General features: G+C 43.7%; 1 protein-coding gene across 2 annotated transcripts in view; it reads right to left on the bottom strand.

Annotated features, from left to right (window-relative positions):
• The window catches only part of MMD (monocyte to macrophage differentiation associated), a 62967-nt gene that overhangs the window by 22720 nt on the left and 23266 nt on the right, over positions 1–16981 (bottom strand). The window contains exon 1 of one of the 2 annotated variants that reach the window (XM_074970954.1): positions 6383–6410. The exons of the other annotated variant lie outside the window; for it this stretch is intronic. The gene's annotated coding sequence lies outside the window, so the exon portion shown is untranslated. Of the gene's footprint in view, positions 1–6382; positions 6411–16981 lie in introns of those variants that run through there. 2 annotated transcript variants of the gene reach the window in all.

The following is a 16981-nucleotide window of genomic DNA, read 5'->3' as shown; positions in this document are numbered from 1 at the left end:
TGATCCCAATCTTAACGTGATGGAGTGTATACTGTACTTTATGGGCGATTTAAGGGATTTTCAAGGGTAATTTTGACTATAGGCGATTTTCACCTTACACGCTGACTTTAGAACCTAACCCCAGTGTAAGATGCGACTCCACTGTACTGGGAAATGCATTCACACACTTACCCTGCAGCAGGCTCCCCTGTGCTTGACTGGAAAGTACGGGCCCCTTACTGAATGAGGGAGGCAACCTAGTGACAGAGGATGTGGAAAAAGCTAATGTACTCAATGCTTTTTTTGCCTCTGTCTTCACGAACAAGGTCAGCTCCCAGACTGCTGCACTGGGCAGCACAGCATGGGGAGGAGGTGACCAGCCCTCTGTGGAGAAAGAAGTGGTTCGGGACTATTTAGAAAAGCTGGACGAGCACAAGTCCATGGGGCCGGAAGCGCTGCATCCGAGAGTGCTAAAGGAGTTGGCGGATGTGATTGCAGAGCCATTGACCATTATCTTTGAAAACTCATGGCAATCAGGGGAGGTCCCGGACGACTGGAAAAAGGCTAATGTAGTGCCCATCTTTAGAAAAAGGAAGAAGGAGGATCCTGGGAACTACAGGCTAGACAGCCTCACCTCAGTCCCTGGAAAAATCATGGAGCAGGTCCTCAAGGAATCAATTCTGCAGCACTTAGAGGAGAGGAAAGTGATCAGGAACAGTCAGCATGGATTCACCAAGGGCAAGTCATGCCTGACTAATCTAATTGCCTTCTATGACAAGATAACTGGTTCTGTGGATGAGGGGAAAGCAGTGGACGTGTTGTTCCTTGTCTTTAGCAGAGCTTTTGACACGGTCTCCATAGTATTCTTGCCAGCAAGTTAAAGAAGTATGGGCTGGATGAATGGGCAATAAGGTGGATAGAAAGCTGGCTAGATTGTTGGGCTCAACGGGTAGTGATCAACGGCTCCATGTCTAGTTGGCAGCCGGTATCAAGTGGAGTGCCCCAAGGGTCAGTCCTCTGGCCAGTTTCGTTCAATATCTTCATTAATGATCTGGAGGATGGTGTGGATTGCACCCTCAGCAAGTTTGCAGATGACACTAAACTGGGAGGAAAGGTAGATACGCTGGAGGGTAGGGATAGGATACAGAGGGGCCTAGACAAATTAGAGGACTGGGCCAAAAGAAATCTGATGAGGTTCAACAAGGACCAGTGCAGAGTCCTGCACTTAGGACAGAAGAATCCCATGCACCACTACAGACTAGGGACCAAATGGCTAGGCAGCAGTTCTGCAGAAAAGGACCTAGGGGTTACAGTGGACGAGAAGCTGGATATGAGTCAACAGTGTGCCCTTGTTGCCAAGAAGACCAGTGGCATTTTAGGATGTATAAGTAGGGGCATTGCCAGCAGATCGAGGGACGTGATCGTTCCCCTCTATTCGACATTGGTGAGGCCTCATCTGGAGTACTGTGTCCAGTTTTGGGCCCCACACTAGAAGAAGGATGTGAAAAAATTGGGAAACGTCCAGCGGAGGGCAACAAAAATGATTAGGGTGCTGGAACACATGACTTATGAGGAGAGGCTGAGGGAACTGGGATTGTTTAGTCTGCAGAAGAGAAGAATGAGGGGGGATTTGATAGCTGCTTTTAACTACCTGAAAGGGGGTTCCAAAGAGGATGGATCTAGACTGTTCTCAGTGGTAGCAGATGACAGAACAAGGAGTAATAGTCTCAAGTTGCAGTGGGGGAGGTTTAGGCTGGATATTAGGAAAAACTTTTTCACTAGGAGGGTGGTGAAACACTGGAATGCGTTACCTAGGGAGGTGGTAGAATCTCCTTCCTTAAAAGTTTTTAAGGTCAGGCTTGACAAAGCCCTGGCTGGGATGATTTAGTTGGGGATTGGTCCTGCTTTGAGCAGGGGGTTGGACTAGATGACCTCCTGAGGTCCCTTCCAACCCTGATATTCTATGATTCTATGACTGCCTGGACTGTGGAAAAGTCTCAAACAGGTCCTGGCTTTCAGCACGGCTGGACTCCTCGGTCACATGCTACCTATCCTCCTCCTCCTGCTGCTGCTACTCCTCCTGGCTGTTCATCCAGAGGTGTGTGTGTCAAGCTCCTTGAAGGTACCCACGGTGCTCTGTGGGGTGCTGGTAGGGCATCCGCAGAAAGTACGGCATGCAGGTCATTTTAAAAGCGGTATGTCTGTGGCTCAGCACTGGATTGATTGCCGGCCTCCCCGTATGCCTGCTGTTGTTCCTTCACCATCACACGGCTCTGTTGTTCCCCTTCACCCACATCCCCTATGCAATCTGCTCACAGATGATGATATTTCTATGACTGCTGCATAACTGTGCCTGCAGGGCCTCTTTTCCCAATGAGCCCAGGAAATCCATTATCTCCCATCTACACCAGGCAACAGCATATCTAGAGTGTGTAGACAGTGTGGTCAGTTGTACCCAAGCTGCTAGCTGGGCTCACCGAGCCGGGCAATCAGGAAAAGGTATTTCAAAATGCTGAAGGGTTTTTAAGGCGGGGGGGGGGGGGGGCGCGTGGCTTCTGCTCTCTGCGGACCCTTGGGAAGCAGAGTTCACAATTGTGACCAGAGCGGTCAGTGTCAGGCATCGCAGGGCAGCTGCTGGCGGACTGTTATGGTCGACATAAGTCACACAGCATCTACACTGACACTGCACAGATCTCAGTACACTGATCATAGCTCAGCGCTGTTTGAGAAGACAGTGTAACAAGGTGTTTACATTGGCTAGAGACAAAATTCAAATGTAGACACATGCAACTAGGCAGCTTACATTGACTTAACTTTGTAGCGTAGACCAAGCCCAAGTCATTCAAGTCCATCAGGTAAACACATGGACTTGAAAAGGAGTTGCAGGAGAGAATTTGTACCAAGTTTATATGATCAACGCTAACTGCTATTGTAGGGATTTTACAGCCCAGTTAGGAAAAAGACACATAGGGTTCCTGGTTTTCTTGATTTTTTGGTGTACTAGACCTTACTGTTTATGAAAGTAATGGACTACTAATGCTAATTAGAAACAGACACTGTGCAGATTGGGCTAGGGAAGCTTCCCCCAGTTAGCGCGGCTGAAGGAAATCAATTTTGACATGAGACTCCCTTAGATATGTTACCAGTCAACTGTATCAATCAAGGCAATATGAAAGCATTACAATATGTATAAACTATGTTTGAACGCAACCAGGCTTTAAAATGAAGTATTCGTCAAACTAAAATGGCCTTGGACCAAAGGCAAACCAAGTCCTTTACATCTTCAATGCAGAATCCTACATGAGGGCAAGCATCTTCATTTTACAGACAGGGAAAGTAATGAACTGGGGGCAAGTGGCTTGTGCAATTCATACTAACGTCTTCATCTTAAGGTTTTCATACACACACGTGCATGTTTAAATCACTTGAACTTTGGGCCTAAAGTATCTGACAGTCTTTTAAACAAAAAACAGAGAAACCTATTAGATTAGTAAAAGGACAGAACTCATGTAAAGTTTTTAGTGTAAATTCTTGTTCATTTCCCATAAGACTGCCATGTACATTGTGATGGTAGGTGAATTATATAGAATTAAATAGTCCTATGTTAAGGGAAAGATTTTTTTATTTTATTTATTTATTTATTTTTTTAACTGTACCATGAACCACAATGAGTTTGGAAGACAGTATGAGCACTGTTGTAGCTAAGACACTACTTCACGATTCAATTTTATTTTTTCTGTAAACAGACCAATGGCCCATCTAATTGTACACTCAATATTGTGTTGAACACTGGGTTACATCCAAAACTGTAGTAAGAAAAACATCCACAAGAAACCTGCCCATTTTGCAATATATTCTTGACTTCATCTAGTGAAGAATGTAAGCTTTGAAACATGAAGAGATAGCCCTTGTAGTTCTCATCTTAGTGAATTAACTGTGTATGCCGTTATTCACACAATGGTCAATATTTTGCAGTATTTAGTTTCATAGACTAAGTTACTTTAAGCGTCACGTATTTCCTTTCATCCATTTTAAATGTGTTGCCTTTTTGTTTTACTTGGTGCCCTTCTGTTCTTGTATAACTGGAAAACCCAAGTAGGAGGTCTGAATGGCCTTTTATAAAAGATAATAAATCCATGATTGACAGAGTATGAGGAAAATACACTGGCAAGAAAAAACCAGCATTAGCAGGGGAATGGATTAAATGGAATTCCACATTAAGATATGAAGGTAATAGGTATAAGGAACCAAAGAGACACTAGACAACCCAAGAGGGAAAAGGAAAAGTAACTTCCATTGTTCCATTCATGGTTTTATTTTTCTCTAAATAAAAAGGTATTAAATACAATTTTTACATTTAAAAAAAAAATCAGTTCTGCATCAAGCTCGATGTTCATAGTCTACCCGGCAGCTATGTCTATTTCTCTCCATCCTTTCCCAGAATAAAGAGAATAAATGAAAACCCTTCACACACAAAAAGCACCACACTGTTTTAAAGCATAATTAATCAGCATTGATAACTGCTTGAGATGTTATCGACTACTACACAGAATTATTTTAGAGGCAATAGAATTCAGAATGCTTCAAATCATGTGTCAGCACAGAATTAGATTGCTTTCATTTGTCACATTCAACATTAGATTAAAGAAATAACACCGTTCACAAGTAGTATGAACTCCGAAGCCAACATAACATGGCCGTAGAGTCTTCTTGAAATATGCAAATGCTGAAAGTTAACCCAAGCCCACACTATGCTCATAATCTCCATTATAAAAATAGAGGCCTGCTGTTTTATAGTTCCCTATAGCCTAATCTAAAATTCATTATGACATGCGCCTCAGTATCCCTAGATTTCTGGAAATTGCGAAGTAAAGGCATGTTAAGGTGGCAGAGCTCAAAATGAGAAGAAAACAACGTGGAGCAGCCGGGAAAGAATAGACGACCCTCATGTAATGCTGCAGCACACGTCTGAGCTGGGGGTCGGAACAAAACAAGTATATCAAAACAGGCATTGGGCAATGTAGACAAGCTCAAATGAATCTTTCCCCTCATGTGTACTTTAGGTTTTATTTGTTTGATCTTTCAATCTTTGCCTTTTGGTTTTCTTACTCAAAAGTAAAAAGCTATTGTAATTCTGCAAGAGACTGAGACGGTGTACCTCCTTGGGTGGAAAATACACCAGAGGTCCTACTCACTTGGGAGGCTCACGGTCATTCAAAACTTCATCTTCACTGTACCTGATGTTAGAATAATGAAGCACCTGAAAGCCCAAATACTTATGTAAGTACCCAGGTTCTATTGTTCCTTGAACTGACCCATTTTTGGAAGGGAGGGGACAAGAACAAGGAATGAGGCCAGCATTCTAATTCTGTCTGCTAAGGGACATCTAACTGTTGTATGCAGTGTCATTGTACCTGTGCTGGTCCCAGGATATTAGAGACACAATGAGGATGAGGCCATTTCTTTTCTTGGACCAACGTCTGTCTGTCGGTGAGAGACACAAGATTTTGAGCCACCCTATATCTTCTTCAGGTATGAGCGACTAGTGGTGGCTCAACAACTTGTCTCTCTCACCAACAGATGTCGATCCAGTAAAAGATATTACCTCACCCTCCCTGTTTCTCTAAGAGACCTCTAAAGAAGCCTGCATGGATTGAAAATAGCCCCATATATTTAAGGCTCCTCAACCACATCAGAACACAAAAGACAGCACTCTTTGCTTGTCCCTTGCCAACCCTTCTCCTCCCACCAACTGCTCTCCATCATAAAGCGGCCAAAACAAACTGCCAGACACCATAATCCCGAAGCGCCCTATACTCTACAGCCCCCATGGCCAGCCATTCACGAGAACAGATCATTTATAGGTTGGAAATTCCCTTGCCAGCGCTTGCACAGGCAGGGAGAGCTGGCGGCGTCCAACCAAAGATGAACCTGTGGCAAATCATCCCACCGGATGCGTGACCCTTCACCCACTTAAAAGGAATGAGAAAAAAAAAATCTCATCCCTGCCTGCGATCTATTGCCTCTCTGGAAACACGCTGGCTCCTCATCTCTCCTCCCAGCCGGCACAGCCCAGGGCCCTTCCCCAGGAGGGACCGGACTGGCTCCCCAGTGACAGACGCAGCCCCTGGGGAGGCTGGGGGAGGACGGCGGGGCTTTGCATGCAGCTGAGAGGTGGGGGTTTCTAGCTCCAGAATTTAACCCCCCCCCCAAGACTTCAGCAATGGGCCCCCCGCCCCACCCAGGCTCCAGTATTTGGGGGTGGGGGAGGCAGGTGCCAGACCCCCAGGAGGGGGCGCCCAGACTCGGGGAGGGTGGGCTGGGGGAGGCGGGGCGGGGGGAGCCTCGGGCCCCGCCTGTGGGGGGTCTCCCCCCTGGGATGGGCGCTCGGCCCCTGGCTCACCTCCGCAGTCTCTCCTGGAGCAGCCGCATGGGTCCTGGGCGCCGGGCGGGCGGGGGGTCGGGCCGGGGGGCTGCGAGCGGCTCCTGCGGCGGCGAGGGCCGGGGTCCGGGCCCTCATTGGCTTGCGAGCCCCGCGGCCCGGTGCGCCGGCAGCGGCGTGTGCAGGAGAGACCGAGCCGGCGGCACCGGGTAGGGGGGCGGGCGCTCGGGGCGGCCGCTTTATCCGGCCCCTCGGCCCGGGCTTCCCTCCGCCCTATCCCCGCCCTTAGCGCCGGCGCCGGCCCGCCCCTGTCGGCGCCGGGCCAGGGCGGGAGCGGAGGCGGAGGCGGAGGCGGGGACTCTGCCCCGGCGGGGGGACCCTGGCCTGGGTCCAGCGCCTCTTCGGGGGGCCGGATCGCCCGGGCTCCGCGGGGGCTGCAGCCAGGTGCAGCGGCGGCCCTCGCTCGCCCTTCGTGCCCGACAGAACCTCTGGGCGGGGGTGGGGGGTTCATAAAGGGCTCCCCGCAGAGCCTGAGCCTGCCTGGGGCGCCTTCCGTGGTACAATGGAAACCCCACGCTGCAGCCAGCGAGAGTCCCCTGGCCGATGTGGAAAATCAGACCCCATTTTATTCCAGCGGGACGCTGCTTTGTAACACGAACGAGCACATCCTGGTAGCAAGCTAGAGATTTCCTTTTTAAGAATGAAAGAAGAAGAAGATGAAAACCCTTGTCCTGGCTGACACGTGGATTCCCTTCGTCTGTGTACACACACACACACTCTCTCTCTCTCTCTCTCTCTCTCTCTCCAAAAGAAAGCCAGGCTGGAACTGAGCACAATTGTTTCTTAGGTGAGGCAGGGGTGCTGCCGCACCCCCTCGCTTAAAGTGTTTTCCATCATGTAGAGGATTTAGTTTTGTTCAATGGCTCTCTGCACCCCTGCTATACAATTGGTTTTAGTGCCACGTTGGAGAAGGGGCAAAGTAAAAGGAGGGGGAAATGGAAGATAGGAGGCTTTCAGATACAGGGGTGCTGGACGAAGAGCCTAAAGAGAATAGTTGTGAGGGTGGATGAAAGAATTGTAGGGGAGAGTGAAAAAGGAGAGCTAGGACAGGCAGCTGAAAAAGAGGCCAGGGCTGAATCAGAAAGGATGGTGGTTTCAGTCCCTTTGTTTTAATGTAGTTGCCCCAGGAAGCAGTGAGCTTAAAATGATGAATCTTCTTGACTCTTAAGAACAATGTACTTGTCTATAAAAAGGTGAGATACCATAACAGAAACAATGGAGAGAGAGCATGGCCTTGGGCATGGTGCACTGGATGCTGTGCCCAGAGCAGCTTGGCTTCTGTTCCCAGCTCTGCTACAGGTCAGGTTGCTTCACTTCTCTGTACCTCTGTTTTCCCTCCCACTATTTGTCTTGTCTATTGTGACGATAGCCTTTTCCAAGCAGGAACTGCCTCTAAATATGTTTGTACACTACTTAGTATGTTGGAGATAGTAGGCAATGCTGTAATAGAAAACACAATATTCCATTTATGGTGTGCCAAATACCAGAGCTTGAAGTGGGATGATGTACCACCTCTCAGAAGCTCCCATCTTCCATTAAAGAATCTAAGACCTTGTTTAGGCTTGGGATTGCATGGAAAGTGATCAAGGCAACCACTGGACAACTAGGCTATGATTTGTGTTGATGCATTTTACCCTACTTTCAGGCTGGAGTGAGCTGCAGTGGTGCAGATCACACCTTTCTCATTTACAGCGAGGGTTTTCATCAGGGCAGGTACACAAATCCCCAGTGTGGATGGACAACACCTAAGCTTTCATTAAAAAAAGGGGAAGGGAGAGGAATGTCAAGTTTATCCCTCATAGTTGAAAATAAAACCTTCAAATTGCCGAGTGGGTTTAGCCACTGCAGATACATTTTCCTGTGTTTACAGAGAGCCTAAAATAATTTCAAGATATGTGAATGGCCCCTATTAATCTCTGGTTTTAACAATTTTGACATTTAATTTTGACATGAATTAACTATTTCACTGCAAATCAAAGCACATCAGAAAGGAGATCGAGGTTCGAGGTATGAAAATCTGCCCAGTTAACATGTGTGACACTGGGCAAGTTGCTTCACTTTTCTGTACCTCTGTTTTCCCTCCCAACTTCTCTTTCTACTAATCAAAAAGGAGCAAAGGCAAAGGAGCATAGCAAGGCATATTTTGAATACCTGCACAGTCTAAGAGTAAAAAGAAAAGGAGTACTTGTGGCACCTTAGAGACTAACAAATTTATTTGAGCATAAGCTTTCGTGAGCTACAGCTCACTTCATCGGATGCATTCAGTGGAAAATACAGTGGGGAGATTTATATACACAGAGAACATGAAACAATGGGCATTACCATACACACTGTAAGGAGAGTGATCACTTAAGATGAGCTAATACCAGCAGGAGAGCGGGGGAGAGAGTAGCAGCACTGCCATCCCGCACAAAACACTACTGTCTGTGGTTGTTTTTCCTCTGTTGCTTCAATATGCAAACGTGCTATGGGAAGTATGAAGAAAGTACAGAAAACTGTCACGACACTGCTGCATCATCAGACTGTGGCTGTGAGCAGAGCACACTGTGTGGAGCCCAAGGAGGGTAAAGCAGAAAGCACGTGTGAACGGTATAAAATGTATCCAGTCAGACCCTCAAATCCCTCTTGGTACGTCAGTTATACTAGTCTGCCCACATCCTCTTTATTCTTAGCTGCTGCTGCTTTTATCATCTCCTCTTATAGTCTCTGCTTCATCTCTTTCCCTGCTGCCTCCTTATATTTGAACTAGCCTTCTACACTCCCCATGTGGCACACAGACTTCCTGTCTTTCTTCAAGTTTCTCAAAACTGATTTCTCCCACAAAGTGTTGTAGCACCCACAACCTCCTTATTCCATGTTGGCCTTATTATTTACTGTAGCACAACCACAGCTCAATCCTCTGGGTGCTAAACATTGAGCAAACACAGACCTTGAAGAGCATACAGTTTAAGGAGACCAATGACTTGTGAAGGGTGGAGAACAGTGGCCTAGGGAGAGGTAAACCACCAAATATAAACATTTTAAATGTATGTTATCTATTTGTAGTTAAAAAATTGCCAAAGTGCTAACTATCCCCATGCACTTCAACCTTTGATTGCCTGATTTGTGTATTGCAGATGCACTGGAGTTTTTGTATAATTTTATACCAATTCATTACTTTCATTGATAATCTCTTTATGGGAGAAACGTCCATCCTGCAAAGATTTACTCTTGTGCTTAATTGTATGTTACATGTATAGATCCACTGAATTAAGTAAAGCTAACAGTGCACAAAAAGTAAGTAATGTACATAAGTCTTTGCAGGATTTATGCATGCACATGTGTCTTCATTCAGTACATTCTAGCTATTTCACAGTGAATAGTACACTTACCATTAAAAATCATGTAGTGTAGCAGATTTCCATGATACCACATACATTTAATTCGGTCAAATTTTAACACAAGACCCTCAGGGAGTATTTGTAGAATGTAGCTATTACAATACAATATTTCAATATTGCCCACCCTGAACAGTCAAAACAAACTAATAAATAAAAAAAATCATGAATCAGGCTCTCAAAAATCACAAGAATGGCTTAAAATAATGAGATTTTTAAAAATAAAATTTTGGGTTCCTTTTATTTGCCTTCTGCTGCATGAGCACTGGGGATTCACATTTTCAAGTTTTTCTCTCGAATCATGAGGATTAGAAACTTACTTCTGTGTTTTAATGAAAAGCTGACATGCTCAGAGAATAACCTGATTGCAGCATCTGGGACATTAAGAAAATGGAAAAAAATATCACATGACTTGTGATAAAAATCGTAAGATTTTGTGATGCTGGTGTTGAGTCAAATATGTATATTTCTTTTTGAAATGAAAGTAAGTTATTCAGCATTCACATTTAAGAGCCTGATCCTGAACAATACCATACTTAGCACTTGCCACTCCCACGGAAAACACATATCTAATTGCATTTCATGTTTTAATGACTCAGACATTTTATTGTATTTTGTAAATATCAGAAGGGCTCAGACCTTATTATGGTTGCAGGACCTACAAATTAATTTAAAAAACTGGCATCAAGCACAAAACTGCAGAAACCAAATCCCCCAAGTCTTCCAAACGCCACTCTTTTTATTACACTCTTATACTTTACAAATTAAAAAAACCTAAGATGCTATTTCATTGCTTTATTACAAAGTGCTCCTGGCACTAGAAACATGTTGCTTGCCTTGCTTTAGCTAGGAGTGCATTTTTCGATGTGTCGGGTTTGCTTAAACAAAATTGCCAATGGTTTCTTAAGGAATGAAACCCTAGCTGCTACAATGTCTTTGTCCTCCTAGAAACAAAATGGCTGCATGCTGATGATGGATGGCCCAGGGGACTGCTAATAAGATACAGAAGCTTTCACCGCTAGTTTGGCGGATTGAATACACCTCTGCTCAACAATAATGGAAATTTGTTAGATGGGGGATGTGAAATGAACTTGATAGTTTCAGTCTAGTTCCTAATAGGCACGTGTCCACACAGCAAACCTGCTGCTAATTGCCATGCTTAGTGGCAGGCTCATCACAGAGAACAAAGAGTGGATGGGTCACATGGAGTGACCTCTTCTTTCATTGCTATTTCAGGTTTGACACATGGGAGGAGCTGGGGGACATGCAAAGCTTGCACCACCACTGCTCTGTGGCTAGAGAACTTCATTCTCCCCGGCTGTTCATTAATCATTTTTCATGAGCTAAGTTCACAGAGATATATCATTTCTTCTTTTTGGCACAGACATCAAGCACCATGGTGAGATTATACTAACAGTGACAGAAAGATGGGATCTTTATGACAAGCTGCCATTTTCACTCTACCTCACAGCACATGCAGAACCTACATATGATGATTGGCATAGGCAAAACACACACCACAGCCAAGCCTAAATTGTAGGGTCCCACAAGAAGTCTGTGTAGACGTCCTACTAACAAAATTAAATCTCTCAGATAGAAGCTGAATCTCTTCTTGTCACTTTGACAACATAGGAATTATTGTCATTAGTATGTATGTCAGACATACACGATGTACCCAGTCTTGTCATTTGTCAAACAGATCAAGAGAATAACAAACATTTAGAATAAGTTTCAGAGTAGCAGCCGTGTTAGTCTGTATTCGCAAAAAGAAAAGGAGTACTTGTGGCACCTTAGAGACTAACCAATTTATTTGAGCATGAGCTTGCGTGAGCTACAGCTCACTTCATCGGATGCATACATGCATCCGATGAAGTGAGCTGTAGCTCACGCAAGCTCATGCTCAAATAAATTGGTTAGTCTCTAAGGTGCCACAAGTACTCCTTTTCTATTTAGAATAAGGAACTGCAATTGTTTCTGGAGTGTGTTTTGGTAGTCACCAAACTCTTACACAATGATAGCTAATGTTTTCCTTACTGACTGATTTACATTCATGGATACTTGTCTGAGTCTTCAGTGGTCACAGGTACACAGCTAAGGTGGCCAGTTTCCTTCTATGACTCTGGGAGCCATCATCCATTTTAACATAGCAGAGAATAGCTTAGGTCTTTTTATGAGACAAGAAGAGACAATTTTGAGGGGTGTAACTCCTTTGCTCTCCAGGTATTGGTGAGTTGGACTTATCAGGAGGGGTGGGGTAAGTCAGGATGAAAAAAAGGACCATTGGCATGCCAATAGAATCCAGCCTTCCAGTAGAGGAGGAGCTAGATGACTGCTCTGGTAGGAGGGAATAATTTGGCCTGTTGCTTAGGCAGACAAACCAGCAACACTGAAACTGTGCTGCTAACAAGAAGAGATAAAGTGAAGGATTCATGAGAATGAGAGGGAGTGTGGATAGCTGACCTTGGCTCTGGGTTTCTGTGAATTTCTTGTTGGAAGCTGCTTTGCTGATAAGAAGAAATTATGAGTTCTTTGCTGTTGCTAGAGAAATTGTTGACCCATTAGGGGTTATGTGCTTTGTTTTGAGCTATCTGTAAAAGAGATTTATTAGAGTGTGCACTTTGGAGAAGTTTTGGAGTGGATTTCAATGAGGTAAAGGGCTGACACCAAACTCCCCAGTGGGTAGGAGAAAGGCTGGCCCCTGGAACCCTGCTACTGACTACTCGATACATCTCAGGCTTTGGGTAACTATATCTGGGGTGCTCTAGATGAGACTATTGCTATTTTAGATGTGTGCTTTGTACTTAATAAAAACAAGGATTTTGGGGTCAAAGCACTCTTGTGTGTACCAATTGTTTATCAGATGGAGGTGTTGTGTTCCCCACTGATTTATTTCCTGTCACCACCTGGAAAACAGAGACTAGTTACCATGGTTTGGGGTTCAGAAAACCTCAGGTAATACAGTGACTTAGAGGGCCAAACCCTCTGTACTGGGATGCATTTAACCAAATGTAGTAAGTACAATTCATACTGCATGATGTTTTAGGTTGTATTCTGCCTCAAGGAAGTCTCCATTAGTGGATAAAGAACCATCACTTCTTGGGTTTATAACAATACATACTATAATTAGCTCAACAGACTCTTCCTGAGTCTGAGTCTACTGCCCTCTCCTCCTCTCTTGCTGATTGCTTTCAGTCTTATCCTGCTATGAAGGAGACATTTGCTATTAACACCTCCCCCAAAAGGAGACTGCTGACGGAAAAATAGTCACCATTAGTTGATTTGAGGTGTTGGATTCTTGAATGAGCAAGAAATAGAGTTTGTGGGAGGATGTGGAGTCAGAACCTCAGCTGTGGCCATGGGAATGCTCAGCACATCAAGGGGGTGCAAAGGTGGGTTTTATGCTCTCTCGAACATGGGCTCTTGTCTGCTGGCCTGTGCCCATAACACAGATTAGAAGAACCAGAACCCTCTATTCCCACTAGTCATTAGGACCTATTAAAAAAATCCACAATTTTCCTGACTTCCATCGTCTTGTACACTCATATACTATAGTTTAAATAACATGACATTTGAAAGCCACGCCACTTTCTACTTAAAAATACAGTGTTTCACAGATCAGATGCTCAGCTTGTTAGTTGTCTGGATGGTCATCAGGGCACTAATTATCTCTACAGTCTGTAGCATCTCTGGAGCTGGATGGTTCCCAGATAAATTGGGACAACTCAATAATCTGCCCTAATGTACAACATTATACAGATAAAGGGGCAGGTTATAATACCCTTACACTGAGTGGTGTCTTACTCCACTTACACATGGTGTAAAATGCTATTCAGTGTGAATAAAGATATCACCGTCTGGCCCAAGATACCAATCGGTTCTCTCCTCTGCAGAGCAGAAAGGTCCTTCCAAGCCAGGGTTGATGGTTCTGACACTCCAGCATGGGAGAATGACCATGCAGAGAAGAAAGTAGCTGATGTAATGCATGAGAAAGCTGATAACTTCAGTTGTTAATATGACAAGTCCTTAATTCTTCAGCCCATTAAGTGTAGGCTTTTCACAAGATTCTGTAGCTTTTCTTGGCAATGTGACATTCACTCAGAACATCTCATTCTCCTTGGCACTGATATTTGAGCAATATTTTACCTTCTATATCGTCAAAAAACAAGTATGGGATTTTCACATTTGTGCTAGCATCCATTATATAATTAATACACCTGCAAGTCCCTCTTCAGTAACAAAACAGAACTAGTCTGGATTGGTAAAGCAGACACCTACATGTAAAGACTTCTCTCTCACTTCCTCCCAAATCTCAGATTTTTTCCCTTTGAAAAACACATCGATGATGAGCCAGATTCTGCCATCCTTATTCATAATAAGGAATACCTTCCTTTGATATTGCAATGAATGGGACTACTTAGTGGAGTAAGGTAAATGGGTCTGATCTAAAGCCATGATCTATTGTAGAGAAGAGAATAGAAAGACTACCCCCTTTGAATCCAATGGGCTGTGGATCAGGCCTGCAGTAAATAAAGGTCACAGAATCTGGCCCTTCATATTTACAGATTTTAATACACATTGTTTCCTCACTGAAGGAAAAAAATTGTAGTTTCCCAATATATGGTTAAGCATGGCAGAGGTTTTATTCCAAGTGGGTATTGTCCAGTTTTAGGAATTGGTAATTTTTATATGATTGTATTTTTAAAATACAAAGATATCTAAAGCCATTTTGTTATACTTTCTTTATAAAGAGAAATAAACAGAAAATAGATAAATAAAAATGTCAGGCCAGATTCTTCTCTCACATCTAGTGATGTAAATCAAGAGGAATTCCATTGGAGTTTATGGAATCAAAATGGTATAAGTGTGTTTACATGACAAGTTATCTCTTGTTTAGTACTGGGACCAGACCCAGGATTTGCTTAGAGCTGAGGAGTCATTCATTTAAAATCACAGACCACTCTGACAGCATTATGCTAGTTATTTGTTAAAATGCTTTACGTTAGGTTGTTTGAATAATAAATTTGGAATTGGAGAACCCAAATATAGACTGAGATGCACACTTTCAAACTTGAAATAAACATCTCAGTTCTTTTACTTTTGACTAATAGATTTTAGTAAAGTACAACTTAAGAATCAAGGGCTCCTCCAGCCCTGTGTTAATGGCAAAAGTCACTGAGAAGTGAAGTGAAGCTATCATATATAAATACAAATCCAAAGTAGAGAGAACTCACCAGTTACTGTTTTTATCATGTGTGTTGGAAACAAGAACTCCTGATAGGGAAATATTTTAGAACATGTGAATCTATGGATGAGCCATCTTATTATTTGTATTATAGTAGCACCTATAGGTCCCAAATGAGATCAGGGCCCCACTGTGCGAGGCTCTGTAGAAACACTTAATAAGAGACAGTCCCTATCCCAAATTGCTTATTGATATATAGAATGAAGTCAGAGAGATTTGAAGGTGCACATCACCTTCCAGGACTGGCTCCATAGATATGTTTCATTGTGAAAAAGGCAGTTTCATGGCTTTAGGAACGTGGCATTTCTTTTTCCAATTGGTCCCTCTCAACTGTTTTCACTAGATTTGTATTAATTATCTGTATTGTGGTAGCACTGCGGAGTCTCAGTCATGGACCGGGATCCTATTGTACAGGGCACTGTACAAACTCAGAACGAACAGGAAGTTCCTGCATACAATCTAAGTATCATTTAACTTTAAAATAAAATATTACCAACATTGAAAGTGGGGAGGAAGGGAATGGCCAGGCAAAAGAACAGTCATGATGTAATCATCTAATGTCATTACTGATGAGGTAGCTCTCTCCACTCAGCCTACAGGAACAATTTGTGGCACTCAGCAGGAACCTGGGCACTGGGACAAAATAATAATCATACTTGATGCTTTTATAGTGCTTGTCCTCTGAATTAATTGATCCTCGCAACATCCCCTCAGCAAGGTAGCAAAGCATTGTTACATGCAATTTACTGAAGAGCAAACTGAATCATTTGAGAGGTTACGTGACTTGCCAAAGGTCACACAGTCAGTGGCAAAGAGATATCAGGAGACCAATTGCCTGTCTCACTGTTCTAATTAGTAGACAAACACTGAGTGACTCCCAGACAGATGCTACTACTATTAATAATGACACTCACCACCACTTCTTATCTTTGCCATCTAGTTACGTCTCACAACAGCCTTGCCAGGGCAGTATTACCTAACCGTCATCTTTTATAGATGAAGAAACTGGGGGGAAAAGAGGGTAAGGGGTAAGTTTTCAGAAAGACTGAGGCCTGGCTTCCCTTTATGTGGATTTAGCTCACACCTGGGGAATAAACCGAAGCAGAAATCTGAATACCTGTGCCTCACTGACTGCCTGATTTGTACCCACAACTGGATCCAGAGGCCAGATCCTCAGCTGGTTTAAATCAGTGTGGTTCTGTTGACTTCAGTTGGACTGCATTGGTATAAATTCCAGGAATAACAGTTCCACCCACACGGTTCTTATTTGGAGGATTGAGGCTTTACACTGCAAAGTCTCTTTCTCAGGACTGAATCTTGAGGTTAGGGAGAGGTGCTTACAACAAGATAAAATCATTCAACATAAACAGAAAATAAACTGACAAACTCCCTAGAGGAAGGTTCAGGCCAGTTGTATGATACCTGGGTGTGGACTGAGCAAAGCCATTGACACTTTCTCTCTTACTTCTACAGCACTTTCCTCTGGTTGCCTGAGGAAGGGCATAGAGAAGCTGATCAGGAGTTACCTGGTCCCCAGTGAATTGGGAATTAGTTTCCTTGCACTCTGTGACTTGTGGATGCAAAAGATGCAGCTACATTTTGGGGAGTGCAACTTGCAGCCTCAGAACTGAGCCCACTCTTTGAAAATGTGCTTCTCAGTGACTTTCTCACAGCCCAGAGATAATCAGTACTGGAGCTAGATCAGACTTCAAGAATTCCTGCCTCTGATTTTAACCACACCTCCAGGGTTTAGGCCACACCTTTCTCTTTCTTCTGTTTGTTTTAGCATGATCTCTCTAATAAAATATAATTTTATCTACAGTATATAACATAAATATTTCAATCACCCTTACATTTAATGCTGGTCTCTGCAGTATTGCCAACTCTTGCAATGTTAGAGTGAGTCTTGTGATATTTGGTATTTTTCTTAAACTCTCAGTT

This window comes from Natator depressus, chromosome 14 (genome assembly GCF_965152275.1).
Source record: "Natator depressus isolate rNatDep1 chromosome 14, rNatDep2.hap1, whole genome shotgun sequence".
Classification (NCBI taxonomy): Eukaryota; Metazoa; Chordata; order Testudines; family Cheloniidae; genus Natator; species Natator depressus.
This window is presented reverse-complemented; position numbering and strand designations above follow the sequence as displayed.